General features: G+C 38.3%; 1 protein-coding gene and 1 pseudogene across 2 annotated transcripts in view; both read right to left on the reverse strand.

Moving 5' to 3' along the window:
• Positions 1-14,076, reverse strand: part of LOC146454870 (uncharacterized) — a 234,341-nt gene that overhangs the window by 130,062 nt on the left and 90,203 nt on the right. The window lies entirely within an intron of this gene.
• On the reverse strand, positions 5,609-8,657 carry LOC146454877 (uncharacterized; annotated as a pseudogene). The gene is made up of 3 exons (XR_014859155.1): positions 8,649-8,657; positions 8,283-8,369; positions 5,609-7,268 (listed from the first exon to the last, which is right to left on the reverse strand). The product of XR_014859155.1 is annotated as an uncharacterized LOC146454877 (transcript).

Raw genomic sequence — 14,076 nt, forward strand, 5'->3', positions numbered from 1 at the left:
CTAATATCTTCATTTAGTTTGCTATTTTCTCTGGTAGTGGTGTCGCACTGGTCTTGTAAATCTTTGTTCTTCTGTTTAAGTGATTGTACTTCTTCCCATACAGCGTTCAGCGACTTCGTTACTTCGCTTAATTCTAATTTGACTGCCTGGATTTCACTTTTCAGTTCGTCCTTTGATGCTTTAATGTCTGCGTAGATGCTGGACAGCTTTCCCAGGATCATTCTGTCTGTCACTTCATCTTCAGGGGACGAACTTGATCCACGTGCACGTTTCTTTTCTTGATTTTTAGGCATTCTTTGGTCCGAGAAACTTAATTTGTTGTGAAAACAGCTTCCACGAGTCAATAGGAAGTAATTCAATACTAAACCGGTACAATTAAAAATCATCAATGTCACGAAAACGCCATAGTTTGTTGGACAGTTAAAGAAACGTACTAGCCGCCATGACAGCTAGCCCCAGTTATTTCGCTTCGGCCTTTCGCAATCTCCAAATTGCACTTTTTGCAATGAAGAACCAGAATCCTTAGAACGTTTACTCTCTCGTTGCAAAGTGTCTTCTGAATTTTGGAAAGAAGTCTTGTCCTGGCTCAAAGAATATAACATTGTTTTAGAATCCTTCAATGAGATAGGTTTGTTTTTAGGAATTTTTGAAGAATCGGAAGATTTCTTTCTAATTAATCATGTTATGCTTTTAGGTAAATATTATATTTATGTAAGGAAATGCCTTGGAAGTTTACCTTCGTTGAGAGGCTTCATTGCCAGAATAAGACGTGTTTATAATATCGAACTCCATATTGCGAGGGAGAGGGATAAACTCGCTACTCATTTTAAAAAATGGGAAAAGTTAGTAGCAGCTTTAAACACCTAGTAGAAAATTAAATTAACCTTATCATATCCTACATTTAGGTTGGTCTCCTTAAATTTGCTATTTATTTCATAATAATCTTTCGGTCTTTTTTTTTTTTTTTCTTTCCTTCTTCATGTGTTATTCACTAGTTGCGAATCGTAGGTTTGAAAGCAGTGTTTTGTAAATAAGTTCTTGTAAGTTGTTATAAATAAGTTCGTCTTTTTAAGTAACTTATTCCGAGCAGTGTTTTGTAAATTGTAACTTTCCCTTTGTTTTCTCTTGGTATGTTGTAGATAAGCTGTAAACTGTAATTAGTTAATTAAATTTCTTTAAGTATTGTAACGTGTGTTAAAATAAAATTAAACAGATTACAAAAAAAAAAAAAAAAACATCATGGTAATCAGAATGTCATAGCATGGGTTCCAATAATAGAATCAAAGAGGTCTACTCATCCTTTTTCTGCAATCCTTCGTGTGCTGTGGAAAGCCGCCATAGATGTTTACGGTGCCTGTGAAGGTATTGTGAATGGTCAATGACTGTTGCTGACTCTGGTTTATTTTTGAGGGCTGAAGGGGCAGCTTTCTATTATTTGGTTTTATACCGCTGATAATATTGGACAATTCTCTGGACTGGTTTTCATTATCTCCTTCATAAGAATTCAGGCTTTGAATGTTCCTGTGTCCCGTCACATCCATGATCTTATCTCTTGGGACGCCAGCACTTTTCAGCTTCTGTACACAGGTTTTTCTGCTTGAATGATTGGAGATCTTTTTTCCAGTCTCTGCTGACAAACCAGACTTCTCAGCCATAACTTTCATAATGTTTTCAATTTTGTGTTTTCCCATTCGCTGTCTACTGAACCAGACATCGGTCTTTGGCTTTGGAATGACTCCCAGATAGAACGGACCGGTGGTTCTTAGATCAGGAGGTCTTCGATGCAATAACTCTTCAAATAACATTACTGGGCACCGTTCACCGCCAGTTGCAAACATCTTAGGCTGAGCAGCTCTGTTAGTGACTCGAAGACCTCCTTGTCTGGTTTTGGTAGGTCCCTCTTAGAAAGCCACGTACCGCACTAATTTATCAGGGTTTGTTATCAGGCTAAAATCCTCCACTTGCATTGAATAGTGTTCTTGTCGAACCGAAATGCTCCGTTAAATTTTTGAACTTTGCATTCACAAGGGCTTGTGCGGAATGCTCTCTAATATGTCTCGTTTCCCAGAGATGTTCTTCGTCATCTTCTCTGAGTGCATTTGCTGCGTGTTTTCGTTTGCCCATTCCTTTCTGCCTGAGGTATCTTGCTTTTGCTTCGAGTTGTTGTCTGGAAAGCTGGAATTGCCGGTCATGCAAAATGCTGTATGGGCGGCCAAGGTTTTTTAAATGTCGGTCGAGCGAGGCTTGCATTACCGCCAAGCTATCCGGCTCATACTCCTTTCCATCCTTTTTTCGTACTGCCGCTCTCTCCTCCGCAGAGGCTCCATCAGTGGGGAAACGTAGAAAAAAGGAGGGGAAAGGAAGGAAAACGGGAGAAATAAAAAATCGGGCGCGCGCAGAGGGAAGAAGTGAAGGGGGAAAAGGCGGGAGCCTCTGCCAGATAATGTTTTCAAAATGGCGCCCGATTTCCGAGGGAGACTGGGCCTAACTCTGCTTCTTTATGAATATTTACAAAATGGCGGAGCATGCAGTACCACAAGAACAGGAAATTTTCTCTCTTTCTGAGCGACCGTTTCAAATGGCGAAACACAACAGTAAAACAGTATGTTTTAAATGCTTTGAGGATCACAATTTGGTAAATTTTTTCGTCGAGGGAGCGGGCTTAAGCCAGCATTTCCGCACGATGCATCGCAACTGCGATGTTGACGTGGCAAAATGTAAGGCAAAATGTAAGGCCATTCGGCGTCTTCTTATACGTTAACGTTGTTAAGAGACAGAAAATAAGGAATGTTACACACAGAACTCCTCAGCATAAATCCAAAATGGCGGACAAATCACGAAAGTATCACAAATGGCCAAAAATCCGTTAAACAGGCTCGAAACTTCGCCAAATTGCGTCTACATACTTTCTATACTTAGGTCTTTAAAAGAGTATTCAATATCGTGGAGATATTTGTCTGGTTCGGCCATAACCAGAGAACTGATGAGTTGTCAACCAAACGGGGTAAAAGCTCTTGCTGACCCGGATTAATCAGTCATGTCTTTAATGTAACTGAGAGCAGAGACACACATAACCATAAAAGGAAAAAAAAGAGAAAATAGAAAAGGATATGTAAATAATATGAGGTAACAACCAAAATGGATAAGAAGACTATTTAATACAAATGGATTTCCGATAAATGTTTTAACTTTTAATTTTAGTTGTCAAAAAATTCCAAGCAACCTTTCAGTTTTTGGTTACAAAGGTAGCACTTATACTCAAGCAGGGGTGCTACTTTTGAGACGCCTTATGCAAATTTTTTTATGGCCTTGCAGTAAGAAAAAGCCATTAAATTTAGAAAAATAAAATGGTATACTAATTAATACTCCTTTTTTTCCAATTTAGGGTATCCAAAATTGATCTCTATTTAAACAACTTAAGTAGCATATATCATGGATCATCATCTGCCCTTACATTTCTTTTAAATTTCTTACCCAGGTCACTTGTAACCACATGCGTAATGACTGAGACCAATCGGGCCTATGGAATGTAGATATTGCTTAACGCGACAATAAGCAGTTTACTCTTTTTGGTCACTCTATGTTTGTGTCTTCCTTATACGCGCGCGTCATACGAAACAAATTTAAATTAAAATGAATTTAAATTGATAGGTGATGTAGCTTGCGCGCGCCGATTTAAGAGTCTTAAATAAAGTTAAAGTCAGTATTGAGGCCAAATGGATGCAAAGTCCGGTGTTTAAATATGAGTTTGGCCTCAAAATGGCGTCTGTCCAAAGTGCTTTGGAAGCCTTAACGGATTGCGGAAACAAGCATGTCCTCAGTGAAGTGGCCAGGTAATTTAAAATAACGAAACAAAATGTTGTTTAGACTGTGTTGTGCACTTGGTGGATAAAAATAGTGGTAAGTTGTATTCTAGCGCAAAATATAAAATAAAATACCAGACGTTTCGAGGCTGCTGCCTCTTCATCAGTGGTATGTTGCAACTGAATAAAACGCGCGCGTCATACGAAACAAATTTAAATTAAAAAAATGAATTTAAATTGATACGTGATGTAACTTGCGCGCGCCGATTTGAGAGTCTTAAATAAAGTTAAAGTCAGTATTGAGGCCAAATGGATGCAAAGTCCGGTGTTTAAATATGAGTTTGGCCTCAAAATGGCGTCTGTCCAAAGTGCTTTGGAAGCCTGACCGGATTGCGGAAACAAGCATGTCCTCAGTGAAGTGGCCAGGTAATTTAAAATGGCGTGCAAGCGGGAGGTCCGTGTTAGCAGTTCTAGTTGAACGTAGATGTTCACGAAATCTGTCTCCCAGACGTCTACAGGTCTCGCTAATGTATAGTTTGCTACAAGCTCGGCATTTGATGACATAGACTACGTTGTTGCTGGTACACGTGAATTTGTCGCTAATGGTTATACGTCCCCCAGGACTGTCTACAAATGCTGAGACGTTCGTACGAGTGCAAATATTACACCGGGATCGGCCACATGAAAATGTTCCACGGTCATCATCGACAACGGTCGTGTCATGAAGGGTACTCCTAACCAGGGAGTCACGCAGATTGCTATCGCGACGATAGGCAGATAAAATGTGCAAAGTTTGAAAAATCGCTGTGGTGTCCGGGTCCGTTTCGTAATAAATGGAGGTTGCGTGTAAGGATGCTTTTGACCAGTGTGTTGGTAGGATGGTATGTCAACACTAGAAGGAATGGTAGGTTGGTCAACGACTACATCCACAGGCCCAGAAATAATTGCTTCACGGGGTGTGACTGCCTCGCGATTTCGAGCTTGTTGAATAATTTGTTGTGGATAGCCACGATTAATAAAAAAAAACCCAGTCATTTCCTTACTCTTACTATCAAAATCCCTCTCGTCACTGCAGATGCGTACAGTCAATTTCTCCTCTTACGACGCAGCTTAGCAAGTGCTCTTGCCATTTAAAAAGAAAATTCGGGGTAAACATGCATTTTTTAGAGATAAAAAAGTATCAATTAAAAAAAAAAAAAGAAAAACGCCATACATTAACGAAATAGCAACTTTACTATTCCGTAAAGCTACCGTAATGCTGTGCTTTAAGTAACTTTACGTGACTTTCCAAAAATGTAAAGTTCAACTTTACGCAAGTTTACGGTGAACCGTAGGTCTTGATAATAGCACATTCCTTTACGCGACATTTACGTATTCTGTAAAGCTGAAGTAAAGATAAGATTTACACAGACTTACGCTTATTTACGTATCGTAAATCTGCCCTTTACGAGGCTTTACATTGAGCCGTTACATTTAACGGAAGTTTACTGTTCCGTAAAGCAGCTGTAACGGACGTGATTTACGTTCCTTTATGCGTAATTAATAGACTGGTAAAGGTGGCCTTTTTGTAGCTTTACGTAACACCGTAAATGCATTTTAAGGCTGAGACTTGACCAGTGTTAACTGTTCCAGAAAAGTTTATCTTCTTTCACGGACTGTCACAGCGGTATTAGCTAGGGCATTTTAGTTTAAACGGCATGGCATGACTGTTGTCAGTGGTTTAACTTCAAGAAGTTACACTCCTCTGGCAAGGGTGCAAGGAAAGGGCAATTTGATCCTACTTCCAAACCATCAGTAAAAAGACACAAGTTTCATTTCTGTTTAATAATTGCTTAACAAAAGTACGCTTTAAAAAACAATCAAAGCTGACAATAATTATTAATAAAAATCAGTCGAAGTACAAAAACCGATATAAAGTGATACTGTACTAAGATATTAAAATTTAACAGCTCACGGAAGTGGAGGCTTCAACCCACTTCTTAGTCTAAAAAAATAAAATTCGTGGTGTTAGGGACACTTGACGCCTTTTATGAATGGCATTATTTACAAGCAACAGTTAAATCTGACTTCTGCATTCTATGAAAAATCCCACTAATTTTGATCTTTTACTTTTTACTTGGAAACTCTTTGAACTGTAACATAATCAAGAAAAGTCGTATCTATTAAATAGTATTTGTTCTCAAGCTATTCGCGAGGTGTTAGAGACACTTTACTCCTTTTGAGAATGGTCCATTATTTACAAGTAACGGTTAAAACTGACTTCTAAATTCAATGAAAAATCTCACTAATTTTGATATTTTACTTTTTACTTGAAAACTCTTTGAACTGTAACATAATAAAGAAAAGTCCTATCCATTCAATAGTATTAGTTCTCAAGAACTTATAACTTATTTGACAAAATTCATAATTTTAATTTAAGAAGTTGAAATCTCATCTATTTGTATATTTCAAAATTAAAATAAAACTTCTTTTAAAAAGGAAAAGAGGAGTCTTTTCCATAATCATCTGGCCCATGCTATTGGAAAGAGTAGTAAATTTATTACAAAATTATAATGCTCCAATAACCCCAATATCCACGTTAAACACGGCAAAATAGTGAGCATATTCACATAAAATGTTGAAAATAGCTGAATTCGAATATTCAGTTTTCCGTTAAATGAAATAATCTCTCTCTTGGGCCAAACTTCTTCATTTGAAAAAAGCAATCAAAACTTATTAACCCTTCCACTTCCAGGAGTGATCAACATGAAATTTCTCCTTACATTATGAATGTATTATCAACCAGAAAGGTGACGAATATAATGAAAATCATCAACTTGGTGATATTATTTGATGTAACACCAAAGTCTGTGAACTTGAAAAAATATATATGGCAGTCATTGAGGAGAATTAATATTCAGATCATAGAAGTGAAAGGGTTAAGATCATGGAGAAATATGGATATAAAAACCATGAAGGAATATGGATATAAAAACCCTATTGCTGCCTTGTACTGCGGGGAGTACTAAAATGGAGGGGATCTAAAACGCAATCCCCTTCCAGTGTCAGTGAGCGACTTGAAGAAACCACACCAGTGGAAGAGGCAGAAGAAGGAGAAATACGGGCTACACTTCTTCCTACTGGTGTTGTTCTTCGAACCGCCCACTCAACAAAATTGACTGGAACATCCCGACTGGACATCTCCTCATGAAGCTCTCGAGGAACTAGGGATTGTCGTACGCTTTGTGATAAGCTTTTCTCATACACTGTATCCAGTGCCTTTTTTGCCTTGGTGAGGCGTGTTCTTTCCCAAGAGAGGTGCTTGACTTGGTAGCACACCAGTTCACGAGACTGAGAGTCAGACCCACTTTCATACGAGCTCTCATCGGAGCTGGTGTATTCTGGGGTTAAAACTTCCTGTACTTCTTCCATTGTTGTTGCCGTCCAGTCTACACACTCTAATGCCGTCAATTGGTGTTCAAGTTTCTGTGGAATAGTGGAAAGTGGAAAGGTAACCTTGTTATTTTCACACTAATGGGTTAACAAATAAATATAAAACTGACTGCATTGATCAGATGTGCATGACAGACATGAAAACCATACAGGTAATACATGAATCTGCGCACTAGTAAAATGTCAAAGATATCTTGTCATTCATGACATTATTTACTGGAATAAAGCTAAAGAAATTTCATCAGGCCTACTAATTAACCCAGCCAGCTCTTTTTGGACTGTGCACCTTTAAAATTAGGCTCAAGTATTTCTGCGCTGTTGACATTTACCCAATGATAACTGTAACACTCCTTTCAGACAGTGAAGTTTGCCCAAAGCTGGTATTTAGCAACATCCCTACATTTTACAGACTGAGCTAATGTAAAAAATAAAAATGGCGAACAATATTATGTTGTCTCTTTTTTGAGCAGATATAAAGATGTCAATTTCTGATGTTAACGAACGATGTAACACTAGTACTATTAATGATAGATCAGAGAATTAACTCTGCAGTGTATGTTGTAATGCTAAGGGAAGCCATGAATTTACCTCTGTGCATCAACCCAAGTGAAGAAATTGGAGACCTCACAATGTAAGGGAAAAACTCTTGACCTTGTTGGTAACTGAACCCACAACCTCCAGATTTTATTATCATTGCTCTACTGATCAGCTATGAGGCCAAATGGGAGCAAGTTGTGGGTAATTATGGTGAAAATCAGGAGGTGATATGGGTTCGATTCCTGTCAGGGTCAAAGATAATTTTCCTTGCCTTGTTTGGTCGACTACCATTTCCTTACTACAGCTTATACCCAGTGGGAAATTCATGGCTTCCGTTAGCACTAGATACTCCACTGATATCATTTTTTTTTTAAAGCTACACTCAACATAGCATTCATAACTAGACAAGCAACAGTTTCAATTTGTGTTACAAATTAATCTCTTATTACAAATTACACTCTGATGCAAAAGAAATACATGATGGGTACAGCTATTTCAAAGTAAACTTACATCTCTTTTTCATCGTTGTCTCCTACAGGTTTGCTTGTGTTCCTCAGCTGTAGAGTTGATTCTTCTTGTCCTTGCCTCAATGTGGGACTAGTGATAGGTCTTACCGGCCTCTGTAAAATGAACAGCAAACAACATGTTTAACCATATGAGCTACCATAAAAAATGTTTGAAAAAACAAATCAATAATAACTATGGAAACAAAAAGTTTAAAATGAGAGTTGCATAAAAAAAAAAAAAGAAACAATGCATACAGTACATAACAGACGCACTGAGAGAATATACCCTCCAACTACATTTAGCTCTTAAGTTCTGTCAGTAATAATTAACTTTCGAACAAGGCTTCAAAGGGCAAGGGCGTGAATGTACTTGGCTCATTTCTTTTATTTCAGCTCAAATACTTTGCTGTGTTTTAAAAAATAGTAAAGGACTTATTCCTTTGTGTTTATGCCTTTTGATGAAACACTTTAAAGAGGTCTAACCTTTCCCACATGTGATACATTAAGTCTCTACACATGAAGAAAGAGACCTTATTGATTGGAGAAAACTCCCATGATAGAATTGCATTGAAACCTTCAAATCTTTATTGTTTTAGAAGCACTGTACTGTAAGGAAAAAACTTGCCTCTCAGTTGTGCAACAAACCATGGACAGCGCTCTTTTCCACCATAATCACTGTAAATTGACTCTGCAATTTTGGCGAACACAGTGCGGTTTCCTTCACTTGCAGTCCTAGACATCCACAACAGAAAAGAAAGCAATCAAAACTTGACAAAGCTAAACAAATTATAGATCAGATCTTAACCTTATGATGGGATGATATTGTCTTCCAAAAGCCTCAAACTTACAGCTGCACTCAACATACAGTTCCCGTACAATTTGTAGGACGTTCTTGATTTGTTAGAGCAGAAGAAGGCAGGATAGAGTTTGTGGGCTATGGAAACAACACAATTGCCTGATCTGGGATGAAGCACTACAATATATATTAGAACTAATATATTGTGATCAAACGTCCAAACAGTGTGGCTTAAAAAAAAAACCACAAGTCTAGCATGGACCCTAAGAAATAGCAGCTACAAGTTGTATACATGCAGTCTAAGTTTGTGTCATTTAGAAAAAAAATTGTTATTGTGAGCGCAGATCGTTACTCACAGGCGGTCGTTAAAGTGCCACTACGATCAAAATTTTGCATCCCTTTTTTTCTTCAGCTTTGGAAAGTAGAAGTGATAAATACTTACCACGCCAAATTTTACATCGAAATTCCAACGGGAAGACCAGTTATTTTAAACGCGAAGTTCAGCTTCGCTGTGCCGCCATTACTCAAACGACAAGAAACAGAACTTCTATACGCGCTTACGAAAACGGTTTGCCGCAACAAGGTTCACGACGGTGAGATAACCAAACAAAGTTTATTGAAGCGGTGGAGACGTTAACAATGCTTGGAAGTGAAGCGATGTGTAGCGAAACGATAACAAAGCGGTACGGTAGCAAAGCGATGTATAAAGCGGTTTCGAAAACTAAGAAGTAAATACAACGAAAACTATAGTAAGACTAAGTACTAAAGCTATTACAAACTTAAGAAACAAAAGTGAAAACTTCATAAATCCGATACAAAAAGGCAATAAAAACAGTAATATGCACAAAGTAAAGGGACTTACTTCTGTGTCCGCGTTATAGTCCAGTCATTTTATGAAGAAAATTCGGTCAACCTGCCACTAATTGCAACAGAAGGTATTTCAACGGTTTTAGACTCACAAAATGTATCCTTAATAACATACCAAAAGTCCCAAAAAATCTGATTAGGGGAAGTTACCAAAAAACGGGATTTATTACGAAGCTCTGAGAACCGTTTTACGACGGCATGGGAACGAGGCTGACTTAAGCATTTTCTTATAACGCGCGTGTAAAGATCTTTAACTTAATAAAATGCAATGAAATTTCGTGTTTACATGTTCAATTTAATGTGTTCCTAATACTTTAAGTAACAGAAGATATTGTTTTGGTGAAAAAAAAAAACTGTATTAGCGAAACGCTTAATATATTGGTGAAATTTTTAAGTCTGCTTTTTTGGGTAGAGTGTTGTTTTGTTTTGTTTTTGTTTTCCAAGTTTACACTTGCCGAATTGATTTCGTTTATGTTAAAAAAATTAATTTAATTTAAATATGTTGTACATTATTGTGGGAAAATAAAACGTTGCGGGTTCACTAGAAGTCGGTCTTGCAGGAGCTGGGGCCTTCGCTGTTACACATATACATTTCACTCCGGAGTGTTTGTGCTTGCCTTGCACGTTTGTAATATTTGTGTCGAGCAAAATGGCTAGAAGACGTGTTTCAGCAATGTTCAGTTTTGGTAAGACACACTCAAGAGTACCTACAATATTCTGTAGTTCTTGTAACAGTAAATTGAATTAGTACACTTTTCGATCAATCCTTCTTCACACTAAACATGTGTCTTCGGAAAGAGTCGACCTGCATGAATAAATAAAACATGCACAGACACCGAGATCATTACAAAAGATACAGACACGTAAATCCTATTAATTGCGATTCTTTAGAAAAAGACATTGTACACTTGCGGAATATTTTCAATCAGATTTCTGATATTTACACAACGGAAAAACATGCAAGAACACATAAAGTGTCCAGTGTACGAGATTCCGATGTCAAATATTCTTACAAAGCATTTTCGTAAAAACAAAGTAATTTGATAAACATTTCTCAATTAAAAACTTTAGATATCAAAGCCCTCAGTTAACTACAACAAGTTGTGCCCCGCAAAGCGCCCAGTCACGTTTTATTTTCCCGTACAATTTGTAATCAGTAATAATTTTTCCCGCGTAACTCCCAACCGGATTGAAGTCCGCGGGAAATTGCATACAGACAAATCTATAGAAAAATTAGAAAGAAGCAGGACGACTTCTTGCATAATCATGTCGTTAAACCTGTGCTAGCTAAATTGTCTGCCCCAAAATATAAATTTCTAATTGTTTCTTTTTTGTTCGTTGTTTTTTTTTTTGATTTTTTTACAAAACATTTTTCGAAAAACATATTTTCTAGCATATTTCATTGAACAAAAATTCCATCGAAAACCGCGACGAGGTCTATTAAGTATGCTGGGTACATTCTAAGTTGCATTCTAATTATTTTTTAGACCATCAAGAATCCTAAAATGGATGACGAAATCACCTGCGCAATTTGCCAAAAATCACTTGATAACGTAAAAGACGTCGTAACTCTTCGTGAGAAGAGAAGGGAGGGTATTAACCGGGCAAGCATAGAGCGCAATGACATCATTCAACCTGCTCCGGTCAAAAGGTACACCAAACATACCGCCGCACATACTGCCACCCAACTAACATCACCAGAGCTAAGAAACAGGAGAGTATCATTTCACAATTATCTAGTAGCCGCCGTTCTTTTGATCGCAAGACTGAAAAGTCCTTCAACTTTGAAACTGACTGTTTATTCTGTGAAACGAAAGTTGACTTCAAGAAACCTGAAAAGAGAAAACAAGGGGGTGTGTTCAGGGTGACAACCCCCGAAACTAAAGATACTGTTTAACAGACCTGTTCCGAAAGGGAAGATGAGTGGGCAGAAGTAGTACATGTTCATGATTTGCCAGCGGCCGATGCCATTTATCATTAGTCGTGCAGCGTGAAATTCAGGACCAAAAAGCAAATCCCAATGCTATTTGCCTCAGAACATCCTGGTCTTAAGAAAAGAAAAATTGGAAGAATTGCGTGAAAACCCGTTAAATCAGGTGCGTACCCATGGGAGGGTTCCAGGGGTTCCGGAACACCCCTAAACGAAACCAGCTTTGGCGCGCAGTTATAGAAAAGAAGGCTGCCGATGTAAAGAAAACAACGCTTTTGAGTCTACACGATGGGTCGAAAGGCATGAAGCATACGAGGTATTTTTTGATGTTACCTTCTATCGTCAAGACACTTGAGGCCATCTCCCATGAACGACTGTTCCAAAACCAGTACAGCAACACTCCATGGAACTGGAATGGTGAAAGTCGAAATAAAGCGTGTTCGCTTTTAAATGCCGTATTGAGGTTTCCCTTCCTCATCACTCAAGTTACTGCTATGAAGTACTTATCGTCGTAAAGCCCCTGAGCATTAGGCTACAGAAACACGACATTGATGTGTACGAGGCATACCGCCAAGTTGATGACCTCAAAGGCGACCGCCTCAAGCTATCCTGAGAGCAGATTGACACCCAGTTTTAACAATGGCTTGAGACAGCTGCTACTCTTGCAAGAAAAGTCGGCATCGAACCCTCTATTCCAAGGCCGACAGGAGCATCGCACTAACGTGGGATGTGGAGGCAACGACGCCGGAAGAGTATTTCAAGAGGGCCCTTGCAATTCCCTTGCTAGATCACTTAGCTACCCAGAAGGACTACTGTCTCGATCAGCTCAAAGATGCACTTCAGTTTTATCGCCTCAGGTCACCGACTTTGAACTCCTCCGTTGCGCCGAAAATAGCTGCAATCTTCACTACACAACGCGGTTAAACCTCTGGCTAGATGCGACCATGATTTCTATCCCAACACTCACAAGTTGTTACGGATCCTCTGCACCCTAGTAACCTCTTCAGAATGCCAATCTTTTAGTACTCTACGCCGATTGTAGGCTTACTTACAAGCAACTATGTATAGTGAACGAGAGTTTTCCCTTGCCCTCATAAACGTCCACTTTGACCAGGATGTTGACGTTGATGTTGTCATTGAAATTTTGCTCAAAAACACCCGCGACGCGTGTTTCTCGCTGACCTTCTGTCTACTGATTGAGATTTAATAACAGAATCCTAAAAAAAAAAATGTAAAAGAGCAGAACGTACTAGTTGACACGTCAAGAAATGTTTCTTCTAGTGACACACGTATGCCTTCTGAACTTCCTTAAGTGACTGATTTCCGACGAGTTAGAAATTGAAACGTGCGTACGTACGTGTGAAATTTTCCTAGATAGTATTGCGAAAGCCTATTTTATTCTTGTCAGACATATCTTGTTTATCAGTATCATTGAAAACCAGTTGTACCTAGTAGCTGGGTACTGTTGGACGATAATAAAATGTTATAGGATTTCTTTAGTACAGACCTTTCTGAGTGAAAATTTGAAATACTGTATGGCTTTGAGCTTAATTGAGCTTATACACGTATTAAGTAAAGTTATGTACAAGGTGAAAGTTCGCACAAGTATCTGAAGTAAAATTGATCAAATTTGGATGAATTGAGTGCATTTCTGGAGATAAATAAGCAGAATAAATCAAACTTCTGGTTTTTAGCCTCGTTTCCATGTTGCACCAAATCGGGAGTTATTAGTCATTAAATTTTTAACATGTTCCCGTTCCTGGATCCTTAGGGACTTTTAGTATGTTCATCTAGATACCATTCCTTAATGATTGGCGAAGAGAAACCTTCTGTTGCAATTAGTGGCAGGTCCAGCCACAAAATGACTGGACTATTAGGGATTTTACAGCGTTCAACTTGAGTTATAGTCTTGATCTTTACGCGATGGCACGTTGACTAGAACTGAGCGTTTTCCAGAACACGTTCGAGGAAAAGCTAACTAACTACAAAGGACTATAGATAGAATAACTGAAAGCATTGTTTCGTTGCTTGTACGTGGGCAAACATATCCGTTGGTTTGACCACAGAAACTTAAACTTAATGACAACAAAGAAACTCTAAAGTCTAGAAAGGAAATACAAAAACCATGAAGGATAATTTGGCAGCAACATTTATCATTTCATGTTCTAAAAATAACTTTTTAAAAAAGTTACCAAAACATCATGC

The sequence above is a fragment of the Pavona decussata genome, unplaced genomic scaffold, assembly GCF_977016875.1.
Source record: "Pavona decussata unplaced genomic scaffold, jaPavDecu1.1 SCAFFOLD_299, whole genome shotgun sequence".
In the NCBI taxonomy this organism is placed as follows: Eukaryota; Metazoa; Cnidaria; class Anthozoa; order Scleractinia; family Agariciidae; genus Pavona; species Pavona decussata.